This window comes from Bidens hawaiensis, unplaced genomic scaffold, assembly GCF_021521415.1.
Source record: "Bidens hawaiensis isolate Kalapana, Puna unplaced genomic scaffold, B.hawaiensis_p1.1 tig00018507_1, whole genome shotgun sequence".
NCBI classification, from domain to species: Eukaryota; Viridiplantae; Streptophyta; class Magnoliopsida; order Asterales; family Asteraceae; genus Bidens; species Bidens hawaiensis.
Window position 1 is genome coordinate 356,258 of NW_027492801.1, and position 10,381 is coordinate 366,638.

Sequence of the window (10,381 nt, forward strand, 5' to 3'; positions counted from 1 at the left end):
CTCGGGATGTGAGGTATACATGTACCAAAAAAAAGGTTTTTCATTTGTGCATGATTCCCCGACTCTTGGGATGTGAGTTAGACCTGTACCAAGATATGGTTTTAGAAACACATTTCTCTATTTTTGTTTAACTAACATTTTCTGTTATAATTTTTAATATATGGAAATTTAATGTAAACTATTTGTAAGATTTATAGAACTGTACTGTATTTTATCTCTGAGTTTTGAAAACGATTAGTCATACACATGCCCTTAACACCAAGATGACTTGTTATGAGCTAATATGACTTTATGTAATATAAATTAACCCACTAATATATATCAAGGCTCAAAGGTGTATAGTTAGTCATATACTTGCCAACCATGATGAGGTTTTGTGACATAATGTGGCTTGGTTTTATGATTAGTCTTTAACATATCCACTAATGCACGGCAATGCCCATTAAGGACCAAAAGTGTATCATTGGTCGTACATATATGTGCTTTTAACATCAAAATGACTTGTTATGATCCAATGTAACTTTGTGTAATATAAACAAACTCAGTAGCACATGGCAAGGGTCATTAAGAGTAAAAACTATACAGTTAATCATCTACTTGTCTTTAACACCAAAATGATTTGTTGTGGCCTAATGTGGCTTTCTGAAACTTAAACAAACCCACCAACACATGGCCATACACATTAAGGCCCAAAATCATACAATTAATTCATGTTAATGTTACACGTACATGTTTTTTCAGAGTCATTTATCAGTGCCAATTTTTGGATTGGACTGATTTCCTGATTTCTTTGTGACCATTTCGTTAAAGATGCAACTGTAAAGTTCTTTTAACTTTTTGTGAACTATAGAAACGCCTATGAAATAATGGTTAGTGTGTACATACAAATACTAAACTTGATCTAAACATAAAAACAAGGTAAATTGGTTTTTAATGATCTGATCCCAACTATTGTCTTTTGGTAACTATTGGTCCCAATTAATGAATTGGCTACTGATGGTCTCAACTTTTAAAGTATTTGTTCCTAATGGTCCGCGACTAACAGAATCCTAACGCCGTTAGTTTCATGTTGCCGGGAAAACGTTTTTGGCTGGAAAATTCAAATTTGTTACCGGAAAACACCACCTGAACACCGTACTCACCACCAATTGACTTACTGCTAACCAACTACCACCACTTGAGCACCATCAACCGATTCCGACGATGGTTCTAGGGTTTCCGGCGACCACAATAATTGGGGCTTTTACTTGAAAAATATTCTTAAAGGTCCAATACGAAGTTACCAAGATATTTGGAACGGAAATGTTGAGTTTTCGAGGAAATAATTGAGTTTTCTGGCTAACACCGTTTTTCCGGCGACCTGAAACTAATGACGTTAGGATTCTGTTAGTTGCGGACCGTTAGAAACAAATAATTTAAAAGTTGGGACCATTAGTAGCCAATTCATTAGTTGAGACCAATAGTGACCAAAAGGCAATAGTTGGGATCATTAAAAACCAATATACCTAAAAACAAATATTCTAAACCTTCTATAACCAGATTCGCATGAAAACATACTTATAAATTCATTGTGCTCTGGCTTAGTATTCTGCCTAAATTTTTGTGTTAATTATTTACTGAATTATCCCAAATTTGGTTCTTGTACAAACTGAGATAACTACAGCATGAAAATACGTATAAAAATAAAGTGAGCCCTACTTCACTACTTTATCCAAATATCTTTTAATTGTCTTTCGATAGAAGTTATGCGCAGATATGTTAAAGTAATTAGATATTTATCTATATCAAAAAATCAAAATGGTATAAGAGGCAATTGATCCATATTTGGAGAGTAGAGTAATTTTTTTAATGATAATAGTTTGGTGGCAGCGATGTCTCTTTTAAAGGATCATAACACTTAGATACCATCATCTCTTTACCCAAATTTATTGTTCAGTTTATTATTGTTATCTAAGGCGTAGCACGAACATCGCTTCTACTTTGTTGTTTCTTTAAGTGTTTGTATTTTAATGGGGAATTAGAATTGATGGTCGACAATGCACATGGTTACAATAAATGTAGTATTATTTTATAGTAACATGTTTGCATGTCTTTGCAACATATTATAAGGTCAACAGATTTCAGTTAATACAATCGTGCTTTGGGGAGAATACGTACTGAACATATGCAGCGTTTGTTTTATCCTTTAAAACGAACCCGATCGAACGTGTTGTAATTATGTTAGTTTCATAGCCGATAGGTTTCTGTTACAGTGTTTTCATCATTTTGGTTACCGGGTAAAACTCTTTTAATTTGTTAATTTAAAATTAAGTTGCGACTTAATTAAAAACAAACATGTTAATATATATGTACTGGTGTTATTAAACCCGCATATTGAGACGAGACGTGGTACGAATTTGGTTGGTATCGATTATGTTCGTTATAGTACAACCGATAGAGTATCTACTTGCATAGCAACCAAAAAACAAAATTTAAAAATAAAGTCGAAATATGATCAAAATGATAAATAAAAACATACTGGTTTAAGACTGTCAAATGAGGATAACTAATTTTGATGTCTTCTTTTTAATAAAATACAAAAAATCAAATAAAAAATGTGTTATTAAAAAAAATCAACAATACGAAGAGATGAACAAATCAATACAAGAAAGAGAAAAATATTAATTAAAAAAGTTTTCTTATATAAGGGACATTTAGTAATATATTAATTGTAAGGGAGAAATAGAAACATCGTACAAAACAATATGAAGAGATGAAGAAGAAAAAATGATGTGTTGACAAAACTAATTATTATAAATATTTTGTATGTAGTACGTTGTTACTTGTTACGCTATAACAATAAGAACAAGTATAGGGTAATAATAATTGTGCTATATTTTACGTCTAATTAGTGTTGCAAAAATCCAAATCAGGTGCCAACCCTAATTAATCGCTACTCATCACTTATCGATTAATTTTGGGCTAATCGGTCAATGGTTAAATTCGGCCAAAATCAGGATTAATCGGACTTAATTGGATTTTTCCGATGAGGTTCTGACCAAAATCGGCGGTTTCCGGTGACATTCCAACCAAAATCAGTGGTTTCTGGCGAGATTCCAACTAAAATCAGCGTCTTCCGTCGAGATTCTAGCCAATTTCAGGCCAAAATGTGTGTGTGTATATATATAAAACTGAAAATTACATATAAAAGTGTGTACGTGCATATATAAAACTGAAAAATATACATTAAAGTCCGATCCAATTAATCTCGATTAATCATCAATCCCCATCCAACCATCCAACCCGGCGACTAACGATTTTTACAACACTACATGTAATACTTCATTTTGTTGTAAAGTCGTAATTATTAATACGTTACAACATAATATAAGTTTTTTACTCAACCATAACATGTATGCATTGTTCATAAAAAGGTTTGCTTGAAAAATTAAGTTAAAGAAGTCGACAAATGATATAAAAATAATACTAAACTTATAAAAGGGTAATGATAAATAATTAACCATCATGGCACAGACTCACAAGCGTATATAGACAATGGAGAGAGAGAGGAATGCCATAAGGTTGAGTGTTGTCCAGTTTCTTGACAATTGATTGGCTACAAAATTTAGGGTTTCTGATTCTGATTTTTATATAAGTTTCTTTTGGTCAGTAGTTTATGTATAGAATTTTAATTATATTGAATATGAAGCTTCAATGCTGTTGTCAGTCTTTACTGTACATGTTATTGCATGGCAGCATGGCCTTGCATTGCGCATTTTAGAACATGTTTTGCTGGCTTTTTAAAACATAATTTATCTTCTTCTTCTTCTTCTTTTTTTTTTATGTATTATATGTTGTATTGTTGCTAACTACGGCTATAAATGAACCAAACTGAACAAAGCCTTGTTGATGTTCATCCGTTAAGCTTTTTGTCGAAAAGCCAAACAGTTTATGAACAGCTAACTAAACGAATTTTCTTGTTCGTGTTCGTTCATTAGCAAAGTAAATTTGTTCTTGAACAGTTCACGAGCACAACGAATTAACACACATGAATACAAACAATGCTTTATTTAATTTGGCTAACCGATAATGGTCGATATACTGGTTCGGTCTGACTACCATGTTTGTGTTGGTGTTTATTTAACATCCATACTTTATGTTAATTTTGCATATAAATTATCACAAGTCATCTGGTATATGATTGCTTTTCATTTTTTGCGCTCAATAGTTAGTGGGTTAGTTTGAACTATTATTTGCCTACACATTTACACCTAACACCTAAGGATACATGTGCATTATATTGTACACCTTAGGGAGTTAGTGGGTTCCGTCAGTTTAGGTTACACAAAACCACAGTGCATCAAAACAAGTCAGTTCTGACCAAATGGTATGTGTGTGATTACGTTACATTTTTTGTCCTTAATGGATCCAAACAAGTTTGTGGGCTAGTTTAGATTACTTAAGCAGCATTATATTATAACAATTCAATTTTGGGCCCAATGATAAATTTGTATGGTTACTTTTACACGTTTGGGCCTTAATGGTCCTTTCCATCATTCCATGTATTGTTAGTTTAGGTTATACAAAAACCACATTTGGTATATCAAGTCATTTTAGGCCTAGATAATGATATATGTGTATGATTATTTGCACTTTTTTTTTGTTATTATAGGTCTTGCTATGTGTTAGTGGATTAGTTTAGGTAACAAAAGGTTATGCCAAGTCGTTGGAACAATATGGTTTTGTCACTAGTTGGAACAGCATGGTTATTCTCTAAATCGCCTCCCTCTTCGTACCAATTTAGTGAATAGGGGTATTGATGTTTCGTCAGTCCTTTGCCATTTGTGTTCGATTTCGGAGAAGGTTATGAATCATGTATTTGGTCGGTGTGTGGTTGTTTCTGAAGTTTAAAAAGCTATTTGCAAGTGGCTAGATTTTCCCATGATGCAAGATTTTTCTATTTCTGATCTGGATTGATTCGTTATCGGTAACTGGTAAGAAGAGGAAACTAATTCATGGCATTATTCTTACCACGTGGTGAATTATTTGGCGAGCTAAGAATGAAGATGTTTTTTCAAGTGAAGATAGAAGAAAATACCTTATTTTCGACTCTCTTCTTAGCCATTCATTTTTGTGGAATTTAAATCGAGATAAGAATAATATTGTTAGTTGGACCGAGTAGATCAAAAATCTGCTTCTTGTCATGTAAAAACTTTATTTTTCTTTTTCTAGCATTTACTAGTTTGTTTTATTTAAAAAGCATTAAAAAAAGTTATGTCAAGTCATAACAAATTTAAGCCTAATGAGGCATGTGACATGTATACAATTACTTTACACGTTTGGCCCTTAATGAGCATTGTTATGTGCCAGTAGGCTAGTATAAGTTATACAAATCTTGAATAGGCAAAAAAGAAAAAAAGTCATTTGGGTGAAATGTATATGTGTATGCTTACTTTACACCTTTCGGCCTTAATGAGCTTTGTCACGTGTTAGTGAATTAGTTTAGGTTACACAAACAACACTAGTTTATGACAAGTCATTTTGACCCTAATAATACATGTGTATGAGTAATTTATATATTTGTGTTTTTATAGTCTTGTCATGTGTTAGAGGGTTAGTTTGGGTTACACGAAGTCATATGTGGCCATAGCATGTCATTTTAAGCCTAATTATGCACATATGTGATTACTTTACGCTTTAAGCTTGAATGGCTTTGGTAGTTTTAGTGGGCTAGTTTCGGTTAAATAAAGCCACATTAGGACATAAAAACTTACACAACATTTTCACATCTAACAAATAAATTAGATTACGTTTTTACATCTTTCAGATGAATCATATTACATTTTCAGGATTTAGAGTTAAACAAAAATGCATTTCTTACATTTTACATACAACTTATATTACATTTTAAATATTATAGATTAAGAAAAAAAAAAGTTAACGCATGGTTAAGGTCCTACAGAGACGCATGTACATGGCTATACACCGCCCAACCATTATCACGTTTGTATCCTAACTCGAGCATCAGCAAATCTCTAAAATTAATTTCGCAAATGGACCCACACCAACAAACCTATGAAAAGACTAAGCAAGAATCATAATCGTGATCATATCCTCTAACCCCTAACGGATATTCTTTCATAAGTGGGGCCAAAGACCGATTTTACGATTATACTCCATTTTACGATGCACTGCTGATGAGCAATCTATTGCCAATGAGTTCTCATAAAACCGATGAAATCTAGACCTTCTCACCATGTGTTATGATACCCTCTATAAATTTTTAGATATTATTTATAGCGGGTTACTGATGGTTTCTTTTGATTACCCTTTTCAATTTTTTTTTTTTTTACTTTCTACTAAAATTCGTTGGAGCTCCCTTGATAATTGCTAAAGTTTATGGATTCTCCATATTTGTCATATATAAAGATATTGATGATTTCTTTGGATTCATGACACATCTCATCTTGATTGAATCACCATTCACCAAAGTAGTCTCTCGCTGTTCTTTGAGAATGAAATTGTATGATCTCTCTCAAAGTAGTTGGTACATGTTATATAGATATAAACAAACTTGAAATTTTATTTTGTGGAAAACTGATGACATGCCTAGCAGCAAAGTAATGCGTCTTGTAAGTGAAACCATTCAAAACTAATCATTTTGATTTGCCCATTGACGTAAAATCAATCAATACTTCTGTTTATTACAACTTAATGGACTTGGAAGTTGGAAGTTGGAAGAACCTCGTCCTCAACTCACAAGTCACAATGACCAATGTCTAGGGCTGTTCACGAGCCGAGCCGAACCGAACGAAGGCTTGCTCGTTGCTTGGTTCGTTTACAACCGAACTGAACCGAACGGCTGGAATTCGAACCGAGCGAAAAACGAAACAAGACAAAATCGAACTGAGCATTTTTCGATCGAACATCGAGCGATTTCGAGCATTTTTTATTTCTTTTTCACTTTAAAATTTTCAATAAGAAACAAGTTTGAAGGCTGTAAATAATATATTTTGTAACAAATTAGTAGTTTTTAGACAAACGTATAATAGGTTGTAAATTTTTAAAAGAAAGAAGTTTGAATTGAGATATAATAAGCATGTAAACAAGCTTTTAGTATTCTGAAAACTTGAATCGAACTAATAAAACTATAAAATTAACGGAATAGGAAAAATTTAAAAGCGTTTATAAAATTGTATACTTATATTTAATGTGTTTTGTCTATATATTTATATATTTGTTCATCTATAATTATATATAAAATAAATTAAAAATATGCGAGCCGAACCGAATCGAGCAGACCTTTGCTCGTTGCTTGGATCGTTTACAAACCGAACCGAGCAGAGTGGCTCGTTTACAATCGAGCGAAAAACGAGCGAGCATTTTCCAAGCAAATTACGAGCGAGCGTCGAGCGGTTTGGACGGCCATACCAATGTCCAATACACACCACACCAGTCAGGACAACAGACCCAACGAAAGGCCCATTCACCAATTGCACGGCTGTTGAAGCCCATCAACATCTAGTCAAAAATTTTCATGGTATTATTTTGCCCGGCTGATATTCTTGTGCCTCATGTGTAATGTATGTATACTCTCTGCAATATCACATGGTTATCTAAATTAAAATTTGCGTTATATTGTTGTTTTCATAGATTTATATAAAATTTCATATACCAATGTTTGATCAATAACATATAAGAACGCGTAGTTGTATACCATAGCACGAAGCTGCACCGATCTTAAACTTAATTCACTATATTTTATTCTGACCCATTTAATATAATATTACTTCAATAACCCACTCATTTTAATTTTATAAGCAAAACAAAGAAAACTACTACTAAGATAATAGAAAATATTGTATTTGAAATAACATTCTTTTCGTTACCATTAAATAGTTCCATTATTTCTCCTTTGTTACATTACAAAATGAGGCAATTATGTAAGCGGCGAACAAGTTATAACACTGTAATTTAAAAGTTTCAATTTTTTTTTACAAATAATTCGTATCTAGCAAAATTATCTTGATGTAATTTTCTTAAAAGCCTTTGGACAATAAATTTTCTAGATAACTAGCTCCAAGATCCTCAAACTCAAGTATATCAATGTTGTCATAGCAATAAGATCCTTCTAAAGTTTCCAATCTCTTCAATGGTGGAGGTCCATTCATAATCATCTCCTCTTGGAGTTCTCCCAATTCTCTCAAAACCCTTTTGTTTGTATGACGATTTTTCTGCTTGTAAGTTACGAAAGTATGTTGAATTCGTCTCTTGAAAACTTGTGGAAGGATGATCACTTGAGTCGGCTTGTGGATGAGCGATCCCCAGTGCATGTTCTACTAGTTGGAGTGGAAAGTTTAGCTTTGCTTTTGGACCTCTAAATTTTAAAGCAGCTTTATCATAAGCTAAAGCTGCTTCTTCGGCTGTCTTGAACGTTCCAAGCCAAACCCGTGCTCCTTTTCTTGACGAATCCCTAATTTCTGCTGCATACTTTCCCCACGGGCGTCTCCTGACTCCCCTATAACGTTTCTCAACCGTCACAACGTTATGTTTTGGACTTGTAATACTGTCACCACCTTTTGAAACAAACTTGCTTGAATTTTCCAAGTTTTCCGAAGGAAAAATGATTCCATCAAGAATTTTCTCCCATTCTTCCGCTCCCATAGATATCCATCTACCTAGGCTTGGCAGCCTTTGTAAAAATCCAACTGATTGATCATCTCTACCAAGATCAAGATTTGGTAATTCCTGCCATGACTCGGAAACTTCACATGATTTCTTTAATGTTTCATCGTTTGTATGACAATCTTCGCCTATGAAATTCGCCCATATGTTTTCTAGAATCCCTTCGGATGGTGGAGTTTGCAACTTATTTTCAACTGCCATGGCTAATGACAGAAGGGGATGTAAATGTAGATTAGATATATATATATATACACACAAAGTTTGAACATATGGCTAGAAACAACTCATCTATGATTCAATATATCTAACATAGGATGAATGTGAATATGGTAAGATACTTGGCATAAATCAAGGATGATTTGAAGATTGGGGTTTAAGGAAAGGAGGTGGAGTGTTGACTTTGGTAAAAACTGTAGAACTGAAACTATTGTTTGATTTTGCAATCAAATGATATGATTATTAAATGGTGGATTGATAAGAAGTCAATTAAGTACATCATAATCAACAATCTTCTTGGGGTAATATATATATTTATGATTACTTAAACACTACATCATTGTTTAAAACATTCCTTCTAGATAATATAAAAGTGGGTTACATGCATTGATCATTAAAGCCTAGAAGTAAACAGGGAGCGGACAGTTTCATTCAATGCATAAACTTTTGTTTGAACAGTGTTTGGGTAGACTACCCGCAGTACCCGAACGAGTCTTCCTAGCACGGGATGACGTCAACTGTATACTGATTTTGACGCTGCAGGATTGGCTCACTCAATAACACAATTAAACCAGGTTTTAAGCATGAGATCATAGAGATCCCAAGCCTTAACCATGTCCAATTGCCATTCAATGTATAAACTAGCCGAGTTAAAGAAGTGCAAATAAAGGTAATTCTTGGAGATCAAGAAAGATAAAGTAGTCTTGGGCAAAACGTTGAATAAATAAAAGATCACACGCTTGGGTATAGAATGATATATCTATCAACGAGAAAACATGAAGGGTTGTTTACAACATAAGATAAGTTAAAGATACGACCACTTAATTCAATGTATTCCACCTGGCATCCGATATGTAATGTGTGTTTGATTTTTTCCTACGATAAAGACGACGAACATTTTCGACATGCTACCTCCAGGTCTATTGATTTTTACAACTTTAATCAAATTTTAAATATTTGTGTCAGCATTTATTCTTTTCTTTAATGATGATTAAAATGTAGTATATGAAACATGTCATACAAAAATATGCTTAAGTGAAGCAAAGCATTCACAAAATTGAACAGGTTAACGTGTTATTGTTATGCGTTATCATTATGACAAAGTCGAGAAGCCCATTCAAAATTATAAAAATCATTTTCATGGTATAACTCAGAACTATTATTGTATGAAAAGTCTTTTTTGAAATTGGTTCATAACCAAAATTCTTTCATATATATATATATATAGGTATTGGTTCATTTCAGAAGTATTTTTGCAGCGAGCAGTGCAGGAAGTAATATCATCCAATCACATATTTTCTTTATATTTATCTTTAATTTATTTATAAGGGCATGATTGTAATCTAACAAAATCTTATTTTTAGTAAGTAATAATTATAGGAGTTTCAAATCTTATTGTTTATTTTTATATGTTTATTAAAAAAAAAACCTGTTCGCATCGTCATCGACCTTCGACCCAGTTTCAAAATCTTAGATTTCAAGCATCACCATGGCTAATAAT

General features: G+C 33.0%; 1 pseudogene; it reads right to left on the reverse strand.

The window, feature by feature from the left end:
* Positions 1 to 8,018: 8,018 nt before the first annotated feature.
* Positions 8,019 to 8,962, reverse strand: LOC143556296 (ethylene-response factor C3-like; annotated as a pseudogene).
* Positions 8,963 to 10,381: the final 1,419 nt, after the last annotated feature.